General features: G+C 40.7%; 1 protein-coding gene across 5 annotated transcripts in view; it reads right to left on the bottom strand.

Moving 5' to 3' along the window:
• Positions 1 to 21,681, bottom strand: part of IL1RAP (interleukin 1 receptor accessory protein) — a 149,924-nt gene extending 128,243 nt beyond the window's left edge. For 4 of the 5 annotated variants that reach the window (XM_054585126.1, XM_054585124.1, XM_054585127.1 and 1 more), the window contains exon 1: positions 21,529 to 21,681. The gene's annotated coding sequence lies outside the window, so the exon portion shown is untranslated. Of the gene's footprint in view, positions 1 to 12,400; positions 12,489 to 21,528 lie in introns of all 5 variants that reach the window. The other variant, XM_054585125.1, reaches the window with a different exon arrangement.
• Positions 21,682 to 22,297: the final 616 nt, after the last annotated feature.

The following is a 22,297-nucleotide window of genomic DNA, read 5'->3' as shown; positions in this document are numbered from 1 at the left end:
CTAGCATTTAGTTCTAGTCTAAAGTTATTCATATTCTACATTTATGATCTTCATAATAAGCACCCCAAATCATTGCTCTTCAATATAACTGCCTTTCTGCAAATCATTGTGCATCCTCAGCTGAATAACTTTTCTTCAAATGAGCTTATGTAAACTGAAACAAACTATGGTTTGTCTCAAGTTCCTTGCAGTGTCAGACAATCAGAACCCTAAAATCAAGCAGTGGCTCAATGGACTGACAAATCATTTGTAATTTTTTCTTAAAACTTGATAATTTCCAGAAATATGTCATAATGTAGTATCCCAGGAAGGAGACTATCAGAGTGTATAGGGTTTACAAAGCCATCTAGGAGAACATAGAAAAGCATGGTACAAGGTCAATGCATGGTGGCAGGGGACAGGGACTCACAGGATGCCTAGGCAATTCAAGTTCATTGCTAACTCTGGCAACATTATTAATAGGAAGAAGAAAGAAGAAGAGGAAGAAGAAGAAGAAGAAGAAGAAGAAGAAGAAGAAGAAGAAGAAGAAGGAGAAGGAGAAGGGAGAAGGAGAAGAAGAAGGAGAGACAGGGTATCTATGATATCTAAGGTAGAGGTATCCAATAAATCTTCTATTAATATTTGTTTCTGTGTCTGCAAATCTGTAAAATCTGTAAACAAGGTGTTATGGCTCTTTGCAACAGGCTATATGTCTGATTTAGCAGGAAGCTCCAGGTTCTTTCCTCAAATAAGTCTGAAAATACTGAAAAACATAAAAATCACCCATAGATTCATAAATGAATAAATATGTGATAAAGCAACCATTATATAATGCTAACAGTAGAATCTAGGCAATGGTTATATGGGTAGTCACTATAACATATTTTCAATATTGTTATATGTTTTAAAATTTTCATAATAAAATATTGGGGGAAAGTACCTAGAATCTTATTATCCTCTTTTAAAGAAATTATATTAGATAGGAGGGGAAAACATTATGCCCCCTTCTCTCTTTTCAGTATTTATAATTCCCACTCCTAACATACACATAACTACTAGATTAAGAGTTTTCCATCTTTTCACATATAACCTTTTCTTTATTGTTCTTTTTTATAAAAATTGAATCATGTGTGAGTCTACAAGTTGCTTATTTCATGTAACAATGTATCATCCACATTTTCCCAAATCAGTTTATATAGTTAGACTTCATTCTGTTGAATGACTAAATACTATTCTACTGTCCAGTTATATCATTGTGTATTCAACCATTTTCCTATTGATGACATTTTGATTTTTTTAAGAATTTGCTCTTTTCATACTTATGGTTTATGATGATTTTTCTTTATCATTAATAAAAATCCATAGTTTCCTAACATCTACTCAGAAGACCACAGTAATAATCTAAAATGATTCTAATGTCTTAGAATCTTAATAGTTAAGAGAGGAGGAAGGTGCAACACAGAGAATAAAAGGCAGATAGTTATTCCTCAACAGGTGATAACTCAATTACTAGCTGGTGTCAATTATCAAGCAAATACCCAGTAGCCAACAACTATGCAAACCAGTGGTCTATCACAACCAGAATGAATCCTGCCTTAATCTAAAAATATAAAATAAAATAATGAATCAATTTCACTTGGAGTACAGAGCCTCAGATTCTCATTCAAGCCCTTTTCCCAAAGCAGAAAAGAGTAGCTAATTTGGATGGAAGGAAAAAGGCTTTTATGAGTAGGTATGTTGATGAAGAAGTGAAAAAGATGAGCTACTGGGGGGGAACCCCAAAACCTAGTACTCTCAGGGTCTGAGACCATTAGTGTTAGAATCTTACATTCTTCCAAAAGTCCTGGGGACATTATTGTGTACCAGCTAAAAAAAAAAAAAAATGATGTTCAAAATCATGGCCATGAATTACTAATTAAAAGTATAATTTCTCAGGATACTCTCTATGAAGCAGCTGTGTGCTATGGAATACAATTCAGAAACATATGCTATTAAAACAGTTACAGCAAGATTAGCTCTGGCTGGTGTGGCTCAGTAGACTGAGGGCTGGCCTGCAAACCAAAGGGTCTCCTGTTTGATTCCTAGTATAGGGCACATGCCTGGGTTGCAGGCCAGGTCCCCAGTAGTGGGCATGTGAGAGGCAACCACATATTGATGTTTCCCTCCCCCTCACTCTCTCTCCCTTCTGCTCTCTAAAAATAAACAAATAAAATCTTTAAAGAAATAAAAAATAAATGTGTGTTCTTTAAAAACAAAACAATTACAGCAAGATCCTTGATCCTAGAAGACCTCAGGAGGGCCATGGACCAACCACCTCACTTAACAGACCAAGAAATATAAAAAAAGCACAAAGATAACTTGATTGATCCAAAGTCTGTTGGTTGTTGGAAATGATTATATCTATAAACTACGATACGTAAACATTATGCTATAGTGTTGGTTATAAAATTATAAAATGTATATTTAATACATTTTATAAATGTATATTTTTACATTTTATAAAATTATAAAATTAGTAATTATAATTACTGATTATAAAATTAGTAATTATAATTACTGATTATAAAATTAGTAATTAGGAATTAAAACCTTTATTTAGGTCATAATACTCTATGACCTAAAATGCACCTATCACTGAGTATTTTCAGAGAGCTAGAGATTTACCTTAAGAAAGACTGTGATCAGAAATGTGAAGGTCAGTGGCCCTGGCAGGGACCCAAAAGTGAGTTATAAGGAATAGTTTTACCTGGAGAAGGTAGACCTTCTAAAAATCTATAAGAAAGAAAGGCACTGTTGGCCAGGAACCGAGGCCCACAAAGGGGAACTCATGCCCAATACATTTATCATGGGGAAAATAAATTATATATATATATATATATAAAACAAATCTTGCTAGCATATATTTCTGGTCACCAAATTCTATTGGTTAGAATCAACCCATTTTGAAAATCTGGCCTGATGATTTTACTAAAGGCTCAGCACTGTTAAATAAACTGAACAGGCAATACATACCAAAGTGAATTGCACAAGGAGCCAGGAGATTCAAATTCAAGGGTCTGTGTAACTCTAAATGAGGGCCTTGGGGTCGTTATGAAGAAAATGAGGGAACTGAACCTGACCTCTAAGCTTCCTCATGGCTCTGATTCATGGTTCTTGTCAGGTCTCAGCAAGTAGAAATGAAACCTAGGGGGAAATCCAAATACTACCTTGTGGCATGCAATGTAAAGTTTCACATATTTGCCCCAAAGGCTTATTGCAACGAGGACTTTCTGAGTCCTATTTAAAATCAACTTATTTTCCTAAGCTCTGTTCTCCACTTGAATGCTTTTTAATTCTCTCCCCCTTTATCATCTTAACGAGACGACCTCTAGAAAATCAAAAAGGGCCTTGGAAATCAAATAATGTCACTTGGGACACTATTTGGGAAACCGGAGCCCAGGAAGGAGGGGCAACTTTCCTGAGGTCCATAATTCACTTGTGGAAACAAGAGATGGTTTTGATACCCAGTTCAAGCCTTTCTCTCATGCTGCCTCCCGTCTCTGATAAATTACTAGAAAATAGAACCATCCCCTAAAAATAACACACCATTTATATCCCAGGGAAAGAGTCCTGTCTAAACAGACTCCGGTCCTGTGTCAACGAAAGACGCCTCCTCGGACCCAGGAGCAATGAGTAGCCTGCCAGAGAAGCGGCAGCCGCTGCTGTCTTCCCACAGCTTTGTGAAGATTTATGGTGTATGTGGAAAATCTTGGCCAAGCTACCTCCAGGCTGTGTTAAACCAGATCCCCAACATGTTCTTGCAGCTCTGAAGTTTTTATCTTGTTTATTTCCTGGAGACAGTGGGGTTGACCTGTAATCTGATAGCAATGACTTCCTGAAGCTTCCTTGTAAAAGATAAGACTTCATAGTTTGACATATCCAAACACGATAGATTTGAGCAAAGCATACTTAGCTATAACAAGCTATTGAAATATATTTCTATTGAAGTGGGTTGGAGATTGGTAAAGTCTTTGTGAGTCCTAAGGCGGGAGAAAAATCACTGAATTGAATTGAAAAGTGTCGTCCAGTCTTAGTTGCAACACTGGTCAGCAAGCCCAGCTGCCAGGTTGATAACACTCTTTTCATCCTTTCAAATCAAAGCTGTTAACAACTGCTGAACATTTCCTATCATTGTAATATTCCTTCCTTCAAGAACTAAGGAATTGTCTCAGTTCTGACATTAAATCAAAGGATTATCATTCTTGAACAGCACAGCTTTCAGGTTAGTACTAAGCCAATTTTAAAAAAGCAAAACAAAATGGGAGGAAAAGCAGCTTTGCATTCCTGACGTCCTGGTTTGCAAACGGCTCTCCTATGAAATGGAAAAAAGAAACTACTCTCAAAGGCATTTTCTCATACGCTGCCAACTACGGAGGGGACATTCTTCAAGGGATGCTTGTCTGGTCTGACTGGAACTTGTAGGTGTGTCTTCATTCCTCCAAGAGCTCGAACCTGGGCAAGACTGCATTCATTAGTAATTTAAAAAAAAAAAATCCAGAGCTGGCAGCTAGTGGGCAGTTTTTCTCCATGGATCTGTACCTCCCACGTGCTCTGGTCACAGCCACAACGGGGCTGGTAAGAGGGCCCAACGGATCCGTGCCAGGCCCAGCACAAGTCTCCCATTCTGACACAGAGTGCTGCCAGTGGGAAGGAACCACATCCTTCCTCATTCGAAGGTCCCTTCTTAAATTGAGTAGTTGTTCAGACAGGGGAAGCACGGGGGCGGGGGGCGGGGGAGGAGGCGACATCACAAGTTGGTGTTAATTATAACAAGGAGAAACCTTTATTCCCAATATGAACTTTCTAAGTGAATTCAAGACAGAATCCCAAGACCGGAAAGGCCCTTAAATGTCATTTTGATTCAAACTTCTTTTTCCAGTGTTCAAATCTCCCTATAATATCTTTGCCAAGTAGATGTCTAGGCCATCTTTAAATATCTCTAGTGATGATGAACTCATTATCAATTTAGTTTTCCTGTGGCCCAGACTGGAATAAGTATCTCATTATGCTGAGCTGGACTCTAATCCCCTGGAATCTCTACCTACTTGTCCTGGTTGGGGTTTCTGGCACCAGGTCAGGGAAGTGCCTCTCTCTTGTTACAGACCATTTTGGGCATTTAACCCAGGGGTCCTGGAATCTGAAAATGTGTCTCCACCGACCTCACTTTCAAAAATGGGAGACTGGGGCTTCTGGAAAGCACTTGTTCCCTACTCTCCTATCCAAACCCCAAAGTCAGAAAAGCATACTGAGGAAATGAAATGCCATTAAAACAGGAGGAAGTAGCTGAAAGAGGAGAAAAGGAAGTAATAAGAGACCAGAGCTCCAATGACTAAGTGAGCTAGCTTACCCACACTGGGTTTCTAGGGAATTGTCAGACAGATCAGTATAGTAACTAACATCTGTTACAAGATGCTCACGTGGGTCTCAGCAGATTGGATGGGGCTATGGGATAAAAGGCCCACTTTGGCATCGTGAAGCAAAGTGCAAGGTTTCAGTGTGGCTTCTGAGTCACATAGACCAGAACTTAAATCCTCCATAGCTGTTCAGGGGTCTTACTATTCTGAGACTCAATTTCCTTATTGACGGATAGGTCAGGAAAGCACCTCCTGGAAACAGGTATGAGGATTATAGGAAAAAAATTAATAAAGGACCTGATACATAGTAAGCACTCTAATTTGTTGGCTATTTTTTTTTTCTTACTAGATGTCTAGCATTCTCCCAAGCTTTTCCCTACATGCGAATAAAAGGAAGCAGGAAACCCATGTATCTTGTAGGGAGACATGAGGTGAGTTCTCATATGGGAGAACCAGCAGGAGAGGCAGCATGCTATGGTAAAAAGTTCTTGTACTAGTACTCAGAAGGCCAGTTATAGGCAGGCTTGGCTGGCTCTAAACAAGGCACGTCCCTCTCTGGCTTCTGTGCAAAGTCAGGTTTAACCTTTTGACCCTAACGATCTAGCAATCTCAGAGAACCATTCCAAGTACTCTATTAACTGGCAGCTGGGAAAGCTTGATTTCTATATGCCTCCTCCTGAGCCTTGTCTCTACATCAATAACTGCAACAGTCCCAGATGCCCGAAAGCACAGAACCTGAGGTTGTCACCCCAATTTGATATGCCATAGGGATCCCTCTAGGAGGACAGAACACTACAGGGGTGTGCTGAATGAAGTGCACAGCATTTGTATTCACTTGCTGTTGGCTGCTGAACTCTCAAGTGATATAGCACCGGGTGTAAGTAGGTGTTTTAAATAACTCAAGACAAGTGAATGAGTTCTGCTGTGCTTTGACAGGTAGGAAGCCAGAGATATGTTTTTTAAACATTTAGGGGTATGTGCTTGAAAGTGCTGACAGAGAAGACTTATGGAATGACTGAATTCAAAGATGTGTGGCTCTCCTGGGATGTTTAGGTACCTGCTCAGATATGCTATTGTAAAGGCTTTCCTCTTCACCCTGTCTTTGGTGTTCTGTACTTTGATAAAAGGCAGTAAAATATCCTGCAAGGGGGTGAAAAATCCGACAACTCTAACACCTGGGTTATGAGGACTCTGCTCTCTGGGTGGAGTGAGACTATAAAGGTAATGAAGTACAAAAATCTATGCACAGATTTAGAACAGGACACACCATATCTGGTTATGTGTCCCAAGAAGATTATCAGGCAACGGTGCATAGAGCAAAATTGAGGGACAAGCAATAGCATGGCGTCCAGTGAATAGATGGAATTGCAGTGAGTGCCCTTGAATCATCAAAGTCCAAGTGGCTACTTGATGGTTATCACAACCTCTGAGCTTCAGTGTTCTCACACTAATTCAGACCAAACTTACCTTGTAGAGTCACTGTCAAATCAAATCAAACGTAAGTAGTAATACAAATTGTTGGGCAAGCATAAAGGAATACTACTGTTACCATTCAGTAAAGTTAAAAGCCATTATTTTCTTAAGTGAAATAAGTAATATTTATTTTTAAAGACTCTTCCTCTCAAAATGCCACTGACATGTTTGCGTAGGCCAATTTCATTACAGTTGATGTTCCAATTACATATACTTTCCCCTTCCTCTTCGTATAGTGGAGGCAGAATCATCAGGGGATTTCAAAGAACAGTTCTCTAGATATGCCATAATGATATTAGAGCTAACAACATTAGCCCTAAGTAAAATCACCTTGGCTGCAATGTATACATACTAAGACTCTTAGTTCCCTGGATAATCCTGAAGAACCTCTTACGATGATTCTGAGTCACCTTTGCTGAGAACAGAAGAGAGCTCTGGAAATGCACATTTTCTTGCATTTCTGAATTATTATAAGAGAATCATCATTAATTGCCCCACGTATCCCCTTCCTGAGTTCCAATGCCTTGACTTTCAATGCCAGAGCTGTCTTAAACACAGATCTGGCCATGCCTCTCTTGCTTATGAATATCTAGTGCTTCTCCTTGCCTTACAGGATTAAGTGCAAATTCCTCGACAATACAGACTCAGCTCACCTTTTAAAATTCTGATTTTCGATGACACCACTGATCACATACCACCTCCCAGTCCAGCTGGACTCTCCCCATGCAAGGCACAGGTTTCCCTCCTTCACTTCATATTTTCATCCTGTTCCATCTATTTGAGGTACCACATGTGGTTTTTAACTGGAATTACGGTTTCCAGAATTCCCTTTTGTGCATGGTTCTTAGTTAGGACTGTCCACAGGGAAATCTGCTTGAGAGATGGATAGGATAAGTGAAGAGATAGTCCTTGCCTTAGAAGGTCCTTCTAGTGACTCACACATGTTATTGCTGATCTGGAGGCTCACCTCCTCCTTGGGGGCAGTAATCACACCCATACTCCTTCAGTTCCCTTCAACTTGCCCAAGTCCCTGGCCAGGGAGGTATGAAGCTCCATGACTAAGCAAACCAGCTCCTTTTGCCAGTGCCCACATTGTAGAGGTTTGATACAGTGAGAGCCGTTAAGGGATTCAGTTTGTCCTCTTAGGTTCCAGATTATTCTCTTCCACTTCACATCTAGCTTTTCTTCTTAACTGCCTGCCTACCACACACAGTGGCAAAGATTTTCCACAGATTTCTTTACCTGCTGCCTCTCAGGGTCCCTAGATTTTTACCTGACTTCCCAACTTTCCCTTTATAGACTTTAATTGTCCCAAAAAGCTCCTCCCACCAAAGTAGATCTAAACTCCATGATAAATCCCACATTCCAAATCATTAATCCAATTATGTCTGCTCCTCCGGTCTGACCCTAACTCAAACACTACTCCTCCCCCATAATCTCTCTCTCTCTAAAACCTGCCATCATGTCAAGACTAACTTCAAGTGCCACTTCCTCATAAACCCCTCCCTGAGTGACAGAGTGTCTCTTCCTTTGAGACACCAGAATGTTTTAACATACATCTTTTACTAGCCATATACTCTTACACTATTCAAAACATTATATGAGCTGTACTACAAACTCCCATGCATATCTTCTCTTTTATAACAATTTATAAATTCTGATTCTTCAGGGGCTATGTTTGTGTGGTTGTATTTTAATCTCCATGTCTCACCAGTGTCTTGCTTACTGGAGATTCTCAGAAAGGCCTATTGTCCAAAAGAGTAAATGAATTATCCATGCCAACACTCCCATTTTAATAACACAGGTAACTGAAACCCAGTGCTACTGTATATGTACGTGTGGTATAGCCTCACTTACAGGAGACTATTTCTAGAGCCATTTTACCTTTCCATTCCCTTCCCTTAGAGAAGAGCCTGTTTAAACCAAATTCAACACTCTTTATTCTTATCATACACATAGTTCTAACAAACCTCGTTTTCTGGCTCCCTAGTCAATAGAAAAGCAGAAACAGCTAATTGAATGAGTGATAGAAAGAACACTGCTAGAGCAAGACATGCTGAAAGCAAGAAGAAATAGCAGACAATGGAAGAGAAAGAGGAGAGGAAATTTATGAAAATCAGATTACACAAACTTAAAAATATACTGGTCTGGGGCCATTTAGTATATGGGTAAATGATCTCACCTCAATAAATTCTAATGGAGTTACAACCCACTCCAATAAGCTGTCCTGAATCACCAAAATTAAGTAATGCCACACATTTTAGAAAAATGTCTTTCCTAAATTATTTTAAAAGAAAAATTTAAAAAGAAATTTACATATTGAAATTTTACCATTTAAAACATCTCACAGCAGCTCCCATTCTCAGAAGAAAAAAAAAAGGAGAGAGATTTTTAAAAATTTTGTCATGCATTCATTCAACAAACATATTGGGTGCCAGCTATAAAACTCAGGCACTGTTCTCATGTGTGTGTTTGTGTGTGTGTATGTATTTTGTATAGACCCTTTCTCAAAGGAAATCATCAAACTTGGGAGATGTGGGAGGATTAAAATAAAACCTTTTAAATACCCCATAAATAAAAAAGGGGGGAGGCATTGGAAATCAGCACAACATTAGTTTCTTACAAAGAAGCAAACAAATGCAGCTGACAAATTGGACTCAGTTGATTGTTGCTATAGCTTCTTCTAGGGTAGAATAAACTGTCAACTAGAATGAAGCTTCTTGCCTCCTCCACACAACCTTTATCTCATTTCTCTGCCAAACATCTCTTCACTGCAGGGAAGTCCTCTGGAGATTCCAAAGGTGTTGCAACCTTGCACAACTTGCTTTGGAAGAAAAATGTAGCAAAACATTGCTAAGAAATATTTGATTTTATCATCAAAGCCCCCCAATATACATGTAAAGGCCACTGTGGTGCTCTTTCATTTTTAGTTTACAACTAAAATTTAAAATTCACATGGGGCTGCAATAAGGATTGTTTGCGATCATGAAAATAAAGCACTCAACACAGCCCCTGGCACAAAGGGAGCACTGGATCATTACTAGTGATTATGATTAGCAAGAGGTCCTAAACTTCCAGCAAGCACTGTAAAGTTGGCACATTAAGTGTTAGCCAGAAAAAAAAATTGAGTCTTCTGCTGTTTTTCCCTTGTCACCCAGAATGCTCTGTGGCTATCACTGGAATGCAAAATAACACTCCAGCAAGCTATTCTGACAGGGATGAAGGAGGGGCAGCGCTGGAGGTGCTGCCTGCAGGTGTGTCACATGTTTGGGAGAGAGAAACAGGCCGCCCTCTAACCCTTTTGCTCATAGGTGGTTGGTTCCACAGGCCGGGTCCTTCAACCTAAAGGAATACCCTGCTGAGGGCAAGGTGCAAGAATGGATCCTGGAACAGCGTTAACATCACTGATTATATGATTAGATGTTTGATTCTTAAAGTTAATGGAACAAGAACGACTGAAAAACTGCCTGAGCATGTAAGTGTAAGCATATTTGGGGAGGTTATTTTATTTCTAAAAATAATAAAAAGTCAGCTCAATGGCCTGAGCATTAATTATGTTGCAGGCATTGTGTTAAGCACTTTCTATACGTACTTAATTCTAACAGCAGTTCTATCCTTGTGCCAACAACACAGATGAGAAAACAGGTTTAGAGGTGTGGAGTAATTTTACCATATCCCAGAGGTAATAAGTAGCATTACCCTGCCCAAGTTGCCTCAAGGAAAAACTCACATTTTTTAGCACTATAATTCATGAAATGATATGATTTGAAAGAATGGGTCATACATTCATTCACTGGCTCAATACACTTACTGAACTATTCCTCCCAATGAGGCACCGTAAAATGGGACAAATGAACATGAATAAAACATTCAGGGTCAATGCTTACACTCAAAAGGCAGAATGGTATAGTGGTTTAAGTTGCTGAAGTTCAAGAGCACTGGCTGGGTAGCTCAGTTGGTTAGAGCATCATCCCCATATGTCAAGGTTGCAGATTTGATCCATGGTGAGGGCACATATAAGAAGCAACCAATGAATGCATACACAAGTGGAACAACAAGCCAGTGTCTGTCTGTCTCTCTCTCTCTCTCGCCTTTCCTCTCTCTCTCTAAAATCAATAAGTAATTTTTTAATTGCCAAATTTCAAATACTGATTCTACCATTGACCAACTCTATTACCTTGGGCTTTGGTTTTCTCTTCTGAAAAATGTTGATTATAACAACACCTGCCTCATAAAATCATGCTGAGTTTCCAATAACCTAATATTTGTGAAGCACTTGAAAGAAGCCTGGCACATATTATCAAGCTACTGTTAGCTCATATGAAGAGGTAGGTGTGTGACTATATATGCTATGTTTGTAAAGACCTCATGAAGGAGTTTACGTCTTGAAGAGCTAGGCTCCATTAGACTTGTGGAGCTAGAAAGAAGAAATTGAATGTATATAAAAATCAATCTACCATTCACATGCTCATTCTTCAGTACAGCAGATTTCAAAACTCGTACCTAAAATCTTATAAGAAAACAGCTCTAGGTCCAATATTTTGGGGGACATAAAACACCTACACAAGAGCTGTAAAATTTCCAGCTGAATTGCAATAAGCAACAGTGAGTACATACATTTCCATCCATTACTTAGTGCATTTGGAAATAAGAATGATGTCATTTCAGAAAAGGCAAAACAATCTGGTTTTACCCATTTTAGTAGTTTTGAGACATTCTAATGGGAAAGAAAGACTATGAATGAAACAATGAAACTGAATTTCCTTTCTTGACTATTCTTAGGAACCTATATGAGATCAGAGTAGTTTATCACCTCATTTTATACATAAATTCTTCAATTTTTCTTCACTCTCTGTTCGAGGCTCCAGATATTTCAAACCTAGTCAGCATCCTACTTCAATGCTTTCGGTGAATGTCAGACTGGCCTGCTGCTTTTTGCCTCAATTCCCATCTCCTTCCCATGGCCTGCAAGGCCAGGCTGCTCTAACCAGCTTACCTCACGACCTTATTCCTGGCCCTTCTCTCCCTCCCACCGGGCTCCAGCCACCTCAGCCGTGACCTCACACCTAACCTGGCTCCTCCTCAGGCTTTTTCCTTAGTTCACATGTCACCTTTCCAGAGGTGCTATTGCTGACTCCCCTATTCAAAATTGTGCCTCCTCCACATACTTCCAACATTATTTTTCCTGGGATTGTTTTAGTCTCAGCCCCTTGTTTCTTATCCAGAAATCACTTGTTTTCTTCTGTTTGCTTGTCTGTTGTCTGGTAACTCATATTTTTCTTTTGTTCTCTCTTCCAAACTTTCCTTAAAGCAATACTAACAGCAAGGAATCACTTCAACAATTTCCAAAGGCAATTTTGGACAACTTCTAAATATAAACACACACACATATATAATTTTTTTATTTCAATATTCTAAATATATATTCAAAATTCTAAATAGATATGCACACATATATGTACAAGGGAGCGACTCCAGAAAAAGAGTTATCTTTTGGAGGGCAGCCTCCTTCTAATACAGGTTTCCCCTACTAGGTGAGGGTTCTAGGAACCTACCTGTATCAGTGTGCCAGCTGGCGTTGTTGTGAGAGGCTGTGTTCAGCTTCAGTGAAAAATCTTTTGATGGCCCTTTCAACACATTTGCCTGTTAAGATGGACAATTTATGAGCACACCTGCCTACACTGTGCTGAGTGTTTAACAGTTTCTGACCAAAAACAGCATGACCCTTATTCCCCACCCTCCTTATTCACCCTCTCTCACTGAGCGACTTTTTTTGTTAACCTGGATGAAAAAAGTTCTCAAAGGCAAATGTTTTGTTGATGTGGAATAGGTGGCAACAATAAATGGCAGAAGCTCTAACAGGCATCTAAATCAATCAGTTCAAAAGCTGTTTTAAAAAATGGAAAAAAGTCTCAGTAGGTGTATTATATCATATGGAAAGTACTTTGAAGGTGACTGAAGTCTAAACATGTAAAAATAAATATACATTCTTTATAAGTAGATCCCAGGGGTTTTTTGGGGGGTCCTCCCTTGTATAGGTATATTCGTAAGTATATATCTGTGTTTATATATAATATATAACATTTTTATTTCAAATATGTGTGTGTTTATATAATTTGTTTTCTTGTCCAGTTCCATCTTTTTCATTCTATTCCTTGGGAACATATAATACTAACATCTATAAATTTATTTATTCATCATTTACTCATAATTTAGGCAATTGCTATTTACTAGACTCTATTCTAAGCACCTGGTATACATAGTGAATAAAACAAAGGCCTCTGCCCCCATGAATTTTAAATTCTAGCAAGGTGAACTAAAAACAAAACAATTGACAAGTTAAACAAAGTAATTAATTAATATGTAGAAGCTAATAAGGTGACAACTGCTACGGAAAAACAAAAAGTAGAGCAGAGGAAATAAGGTCAAGAGTGGCAGGGGTGGAGACAGGAAAGATACAGGGTATACAAAGCAATCAAAATACTTGCACTGAAGTCACTGAGCAAAGGCGTCCAGAAGGTGAGGGAGTTAGCCATGTAGTTATCAGAGAGATTGAGACAGAGGAAACAATGCATCACAGGAGGCCTCGAAAGGTATTTTAAAGACTGACTGGTTTATGCATGGAGTGAAGTAACATGCGGCTACTTGTGCCAGTCACTTGCCTGGGCACTTCATGTGTACTAACTTACTTAATTTTAACAACGGTTCAAGGACTTATGCATCCTGTTTATCTTATTTTATACAGAGAAGTTAAACAACCTGCCCAGGACTACACAGACAGAGCCAGAATTTGAACCTATATAAAAACCCTCTAGACCCCCTACAATATCCTACCTCTCAGTTTAGAAAATTCTAACCCCGGGATTCTCCTACTACAGTGCAGAGACACTAGATGCCTGCTTCTTTAACAAACTATCTAGAGGATTAGATGCATATGGTCCATATCACTGGTTTAATTCCTCTCCCACAAGAAAACTTCCCTGATATTTTCAGATAAATATCACACTGACTCCCTATCCCTTATCATCCACATTGTTTGCTGAACTGGAAAAGATTTCTTTAGACCAGTTGACACACCGACTGGATTCACTCCCCCTCTCCATCTGAATTGCATCAAATGGATGAGGCTCTGGAGTAAACAGCACTACTGAATGAAGAGGGAGGAACGGATATTTAATGTGCTCCTTGTAGGTGCCAGCTATTAAGTGCAGGGACTTAACATACATTATCTAGCTATAAGCTTTGTAATAGATAGATGATCAATAGATACAGATATATAGATAGATATAGCTATAGATATAGATGTCTATCTATCTAGAACATAGTTTAAAACATGCTTATTACCATATCACAGATGAGGAAACTAAGTATGGACAGGCTGAGCAAGCCATATCTAGGATTCACACTCAACTCTGACTTCAAAGCCAGCCAATTTCTTACTACCTACTCTATCCATTCGGCACCTAGCCCCCATCTGTCTCTGAAACTGAAAAACTGCAATCTGATTTTTCAGAAAAGTGCTATGTAATGTGTATTACCATTCTCAAGTGCCCGTCATTTCTGTAAGTTAAAAGAATCCCTATATTTATTTCAACAAGAGCCAAGCTTTTGCTACAGGCACTAAATTAGCTCAACAGAAGTAAACAGAAAATATGCACTCATAATGCTAACATCAAAATGAAAGCCAAATGTTGTATCTCTTTATTTCTTCAGAGACGATTGTAGTGATTAATGGAGATACAGAGCTTGTTTTATATTTTAAAAAAAAAAAAAAGGCTCCGTTTTCACTTCCCAAACAGTAAATGTCAATGTGTCTCATCCAGCCATCTATTTTCCCTCCCCACATTCAAATCTGCAGCCTGTGGGGGGCCCACAGTTGGCAGGTCACGGGAACATGACAGAATCAAATCCTTAAGGAGATAAAAGGTGTCTTTATGGACTTGACTCCCAGTGGAGTGCTCAGGCGTAATTCTCACTGAGGTTAAGGAGGCTGCCGGCCCTCTGGGACTTATGACTCCCACATGCCACGACACGCAGATGCCTATCTGGAAAGAAGAGTCTGGTTCTCCTCTTAGCTTTTTAGGCATTTCCTAACTTGTTACTCTATAGGCATAGACTCGTAGGACACTGTACCTTAGAGAGCCCCGTGTCCAAATTCCTCATTTTACAGGTGGGGAAACAAGACTTTTAGAGAAGGAAAGCAACTAACCCACTACCAGGGCAGATAGACTGAATGGTTGAAGGGGGAAATAAAAACATAACCCTGAAATTAGAAAGCTACTGTCCAAGTCCCAGCTCCACTATTTGCTGGGTGTGTGGCCATAGCAAATTGTTAGCCTCTCAGACTCAGGATATAAAATGCTAGCAAAATTTGCCTTGATTACCTAAGAGTTATTGCACATATACACACAAAAATATATATACAGGATCTGGCAGAAGTAATGCGTGCTTGAATGTGGTTGGTAGGGTAATGATACGGGTATAATAATTTATAATTTTAATTTGAACATTTCACCTGAAATGTCATGTGGTGTACTTGGGTGTGACATTATTATTTTACAGAACTGCATGCTTATGATTTTGTAATAAAAAAGGGCATTATTTGTGCCAGACCCTCTGTGTGTGTGTGTGTGCATGTGTGTGTATAATAAGCATTCTGAGAGCCTTAACTTTTATATAAACAAAAATTGTAATAATTTGAATCTTTATCTTCTACTTTCTAATCCAGTATTGATTTGGGCATGCAGCTGAATATCACTGCAGTAGCTAATCATAAAAAAGGTTAAAATCCCCATACACCAGGCTCTTAACAAATGCTATGGCCTATGATTGACACCTACCAAAAGCATAATAAAATGGTTTTATTATCCCTTTTTTACAGATGGTGAAAATAAAGCAGAGGTAGACCAAGTAACTTGTCCAAAGTAAAACCAAAAAGGTTTGGTCTGGTACCAAAACCCATGTTGTCACACAGTCATAATTGTAAGTCACCATAGCATCTGACCATAACTGGCTTAAGAAACCGTGCTATCTACAAAAAGGACATTTTCAGGTATCAAAATTTATAAAATGGCTGATCCTCTTTTCTGTTGCCTTTTGCATTGCTTGAGAAAGAAGGAAGCCAGCTTCAATCAAAAGAACTTATGTGCCAGACAGGTAGAAACCACAGCTAGCGCCTGTATGAAAACTAGACAGAAACGGTCTCCTGTCCTTATGTCCAATTATATCAAATGCGAGCTGGACCAGCGTGAATTCTTCACTGCTTTTAGAAATCTTGAGGCTGAACCTTATTAGAGCTTCCCACTTCCCTGGAAACTTCCTACTTTCTTCCAGGTAGTTTATTTATGACACTTGACACTGGCCTTTCTGCTGATATATGTGAGCATGCACTTCAGTGTCATCCTTCACTGTGTTTGCTGCAAAACTCTCTTTATAATTAGAGACGAAATGTCTTTTCCACCACGGAGCCAGCGATGTCCAACCTTGTTAGAGTCTGTGACTCCTTATCATTTTTCTGATTTTGTGACCACAAAATTAAAGGAAATTGAAGTTACATTATTAGTCTGCAGGGACAGCCTTTGAGATAATTAATGATATGAGAAAATACGAGACACTGGAAAGCCAAGGCTGGGCCTACCTGGCATAGTAGGAATCCATCATCCATTCTACCTGGCACCTGTTAGGTGCTAGGCACGGGACAGGGTAAATCATGCCCTCAGTGGCTTAGGTGACTACCAGGGACTTAGAGAACAAAACAAGGGGCATATTACCTGCCCACAGTGGAAAAAGAATCACAGTAAAGACAGAAAACGTTGTAAGGTCCCATGGGCTGGGAACAACCAAGAAAGAATTTGAGCAGCATGTTTGGGAATGAAACAGCGGAAAAGGAGAGAGCAGCTGAGTGGTGTGATATAAGGATGCAGGAGGGGATATTTGTGAATCTAGTTGGACAAGTCCTCAGACTGTGTGGTGTTATGTATAGTAAACATGGAATAGTAGACCAAAAGGCTTTGTGCTCAGGAACACACTGCTTCTAATTTTACTAAGTGTGTTCCTGAGGGCAGGTCTATAAGTCTGTCTGAGTCTCAGTTCTTTCATCTGTAAAAGGCAGACTATATATATTATATATATATATATATATATATATATATATATATATGAAACATTTTTATGCTTAAATGAAATGACAGAAGTGCATGCACCAATAAATGTTGATTTCCCTTGCCCTCCTCTTTTGACAGGAAAATAGATCTCTTGGGGTAAAACAATAAGGGCATTTTCATTTTATTCCTCGTTCCCCTTTTAGCTTTGACTTTTACGAAGAGATATGGTGATAGAATATCAGAGTTGAGAGAAATCTTTAAAAAATAATGAATCATAGCAGAAGACCCTTAGAGATCATCCAGTCCAGCTCCCTCACGTTGTAGGCAGGATTGGGATGGGAGCGGGGGGTGTCCTCAGCTGAGGACCTCATCCACGTCCTCAATTCTAGGCCAGAGGCTATACAGCTTTAGGTCTTTCCCAGCTCTAAAATGAAATGGTACTTGTACACGGGATTATTGCAAAGAATAAATGTATATAAAACATTCAGTATAAACCATGACAGAGTTCAGTAGAGAGTAGCTATTCAACTTTGATTTTTACAATTTAACAGATGAATAAATTAAAGGAGTTGATGGCAGAAGAAAGAATGTGTGTTTACTAAATGCTTCCTATGAATAAGATGCCGACATGGGGACTGGAGCTTCTAAGGAGGTGTCGGGCCCCTGTTTCCTACCTAGGAATCTGAGGTTCATCTCAATACTCCTATAACTTGCCTCAGGTACCTGTCAGACTCTCAAAGTCCACACTGCCACAGCTGCCAGAGCTAGTCAGAATAAAGCCAGGCTAGAAGGTGGTCTTCTAACAACTGCATCAGTGTAAACCATGGATTCACATTTTCAAAAAAGAAAAAAAAAAGAAGAACTTAGCAACAGTAGCTAAAATATCAGATACCAAATGTTCTGTAACCTTCCTGTTCTTTGGGCTTTTTATTTCTCCCACAGAACAACTTCCAAAATGGGCAAAGAGCACAGTAGGTGGCTCTCTTTAATATTTCACGGGCAAGGCGACAGTGACTCACCAGATCCTACGTCTGTGTCACCAGCAAAAACCTCAGAAAGTTAAGCAGCAAATGGAACTGTGTATTATCTTGGAGATAATTTTTATTCATTTATTTTTTATTTCTGCCTCCTCTGACTTCCTCCAGCCACATTCTGCTTTCAAAATTGTGCCAGGTAAGATGATGCTAACGGCCTACCTTTAAACAAAAGCAAACACGCTCCCAAATGCCAGAAAAGAATAAAACATTTCTCACAAAATTACATTTGCAAGCTTGTCTGCTTGCTGCAAAGCAGAGAAACCTGATGGCCTATAGGAAGTCTCAATGGATAAATGGCCCCATTGCCGAAACGAGAAACAGATCTGCTCATTTTCCCACAGAAGCCTGCAGCCATCCGTTTCCACAGGGAGGACCGAAACTCGACCAGGGATCAGCCCCACCAGCAAGCAGTGGTCTTTCCTGCAAATGCTGCCTCTGCACACCGCCCCCTGTATTTCAACCTTACCCACAGAATTGGCGAAAGAAGTGAAAAATGCTAGGAATGCTACCGTCATTCAAGACGTTTGTTCCTCAATCTCACCGCTCTGCGAATTACCAAAAGAATGGAATATGGGGGCAAAACAGCTCAAAACAGGAAGAAAAATGTGACATAATTCTGCACTTCATGTCTTCATAGTGACTTCACTTCCAGGAATTGAAGGTGCATTGCATCAAACACAGGGAAGTAGGAAGGCTGTCCTAGCGGCCATGGCTTTGAAACTTCCTCTCCTGAGAGTGGGCCGTGCTAAACTCACCGGAGCAGGTATGACGATTATCCCTTAGCAAGGAAATATCCTTTCTGGGACGGAATGGGTACCCTGCAATCACCAGCCAAATAAGGGTCAACCTAACAATTGAAATAAATTGCTAAGGAGGTGGCAGGGTGTGACAAGAAAATCCTTTAACTAGAAATCAAAGTGTTTGAACTCTATTCCGAGAGCTGAAGCTTCATAACCACATGACCCTTGGCAACCTCTTATTTCTCTGAATCTCATTTCAGTTTCATACTCCACAAACTGAGATCAGCTAAGAAGGGACATCGTTTAATGAACACCTACTCACTGCACATACTTTACACTATTCCACTTAATTTCATCCTCACACAAATCTCTGGGGACCAGCTTTTTTCTTCCATTTTAGAGCTGGATAAAGCAGGCTCAGTGATGAAATAAATTGCTCAATATTTCCTAGCTACATAGAAATTACAACTGGTAATTGATATGACCACAAAGCCCAGGCTCCTTCCACTATTAACATGCCTTTTATGTCCTTCCTTTTCTCAGAGCTATTGCAAGTAAGAAGGAAGATAATATAAAGGGAACACACTTTGAAAATGTTAGATGTATGTCCGATTTTGGTAATACATAATCTGGATAAGGAAAAAAAAAGTATAACTGGATATCTTTACTTTACAGAACCTAACCAAAAGGAATGAGCTTTCGATCTGCCTTCTGTCCCCTTGTTGTGACCTTACTTTGAACATTTTCCTTTTCCCCACCAGTCCCTGGCCTCTCAGGCACACGTTCAGATGTACCGTGGCCAGCTCATCACAATGCATGCACACAGAACAGGCTGACGGAAGCAGTGATCCCATCCTCTGCAAATGCTTGGTGCGGGAGGTACCTATAAAGGGGGACCACCAAGCTCTGCTTTCCCGCAACATGTATCACACCCCCCCCCATGCACTCATCAATGCCACATGCAAATGCGAGGAACTGTGAAGGAGCCAGCCAACTCTATAAATGCTGGATGTTCAATTCAGGCACTTTGGGCATAGCAAAGAGAAAAAAATCATCGTATGAAGTCAATCAGAATAAAATCAATTATCACGAGCATGTAGGGATATAGGAGGGACGCTATTTCATTTGTAATAATAAAAGAAGACTAATGTACGCATATTTGGGTATATTTAAATAAGGTAAATTTGTGTCCAGAAGGGACTGAATTTAGCAGCATCACTAAATAATACAAAATAAATACATGAGAATTTTGTTGTTTTCCTAGACTAGCAAAAATTATAAAGTTGCTTGTCTGACTTAAGAATAAAAGGCTTACAACGGTCTGTAGTATGAATGGAACTTCCAACTTCTCTTTTCTCCCTACCTCTCACCAAATTCAAGACCCTCTTTGCTAATAAAGAACGCCTCAGATTAGAGCTTCACCAACCTGAGGCTTGGCCTGAAAACTAGTAGAGATTGGCATCATTAAGGAACATTAATTTTGTATTCTAAGTCAAGCATTCACGATCAAAGTCACATGTAGAGAGCATTCGGAAAACATTCACTATAAAAGGGCTGTTCAAACTCCAAAGAAGAAAACACCATAACATTCCATAATTTTGTTTTAAAGTCACTCTAAGGTAGTAGGAAGTATACCTTTCTGAAAACTCATTGTTTCCAGGGTTACTATATAACAATATTTACAACAGTTGCCATCAACCTGAACCTGACCACCAGGTGCCAGGCCAGGCACTGAGCTAAACATGGTATTTGAATTATGCCATTTAATCCTCCTAACTACCCAACGGACTCATTGTGAACATTATAATCTCCATCTTGCACCTGGAAACACACACACACACACACACACACACACACACACACAACTTGGGTATGAAAAACATTGTTTAACTTGCCCAAGTTCACACAGCTAATGCACCACAGAGCTGGAATCAAAACCAGGTAACCCTCCTTCTCCGGGTCAACTAACCAAAGGATCGGTGGAACAGAGCAGCAAAAACGCTTTGAGAGGCGCTGTGGTTCACAATTTCACAACCAAGGCTGGAGACTGGCTCTTAAACGGCAGAAGTTTGCTTTTATGTTTGTGGTTTTTCTCATTAATCTATCTTCCTTGCTCCTTCCCAGGACTCAAAAGTGAGAGGGGTTATGGCTCCCTAAAGCCAGCTGTTCTTAACGGACGGACAGCCTATCCCCAACAGGACCACCAGCTCCTCTTCCTCCCGGGGCTGGAGAGAAAGATGAGGACCATAAGAAGTCACAGGCGCCCGGGCGTCCCTCACCTCTCCACCCACTCCACCAGGAACCTGACAGTCACCCTCGGTAGGGGCAACATTCTGAGAAAGCAGGTCAGGGGAGGAGGGAGCGAAGCTGCAAGCAGCCTTTAACCAAGCTGTCACAGCTCCAGGTTGGGAGCGACGTTAGATAGGCTGGGACACACTGCCCTCCTCTATCCTTACTGATCACAGCAGCGCTCTGGAGAAACCAGGCAAGGGTACACTAAGAAAGGTCCCTTAAAATGCTGAAAGTGGGGTGCGGCAACCCGCATCCGTCCCACAACTGCGTGACTTAAATCCCTGCACAGCAAAGATGGGGCTCTGGACAGTTGGTTTCGAGTCCTGGCCACAGCAATAACTAGCTGTGTGGTCTATCCCAGGCACTGCCTTACTCTGTGCCTCAGTTTTTTACGTGGCGGGGGGAGGAGGAGTGCGGGTCGGTGAAGGAGACTATTTGTAAGAATCCTTCTACTCTGAGATTTTGTGGCTCTGTGATTCCTCCTCGACCTCATTGACAGCGCGAGACTCACCTTTCTTGGGAGACAGAGTGGTCGCAGCGAAAGCGGCGAGGATAGATGCAGACTCGCCCAGCACTGCTTCTTTCCGTGCGTCTGGCCAAGGCGGAGCCCTAGGGACCCTGATCCGGACAGTCGTACCCCCCAATGAGCCTCTTACTTTCCGCCGCACTTTCTTTTTTCCCCCTTTGGGGCTCCTCCCCCGCCGTGGCGCGATTGGCCGCGGCGGAGCGGCTCTGGCTCCACCCGCCGCCTGGGTTCGCCAGCCTCCAGCGCTCTGGGCTTCCCGGGGCTGTGGCCGCGGGGCGTCACCGTGGGCGGTCCCGCCAGCGGCGAGGAGGAGCCGAGCGGGGCGGGTCTGCGGGCGGAAGCGAGGCTGAGCTTGGTCTCGTTCCATTTGGCACCCTGCCACCTCCTGGGCTGGCTTAAGCGCGCAAGGAAAGGAGTTGGTCCTGCAGCTTGGTACTCTGCCAGGAGCTCTGGGAAGATATGCCCCCGACTCTAACATAGACGCACACATGTGCTCACTGCAAGATTGTGGTCTCCCAAGGCAAGACAGATACCACCCGACCTTTTGTTCTTGGCTCTGTGCATTTACTTTTGCTGCACCAAGGCTGTATATCAATTTAGGCTATAGAATTTGTGTGCCCACCATGTGCCAAGCAAAGAGCGCGACAGGAAGTAGCAGACTGATTTCGGGTCAGGAGCTCTTGCTCTGCTGCCAAGTGACAGTCGTGGGAACAAACAGCTGGTCATGACAGCAGGACTGAATCTGTGTTTTCCT

Source organism: Pteronotus mesoamericanus, unplaced genomic scaffold (assembly GCF_021234165.1).
Source record: "Pteronotus mesoamericanus isolate MK-2021 breed Mesoamerican mustached bat unplaced genomic scaffold, CSHL_Meso_final contig_82, whole genome shotgun sequence".
NCBI lineage: Eukaryota > Metazoa > Chordata > Mammalia > Chiroptera > Mormoopidae > Pteronotus > Pteronotus mesoamericanus.
Note: the sequence above shows the minus strand (reverse complement) of the source record. Positions and strands in the feature narration are given on the sequence as shown.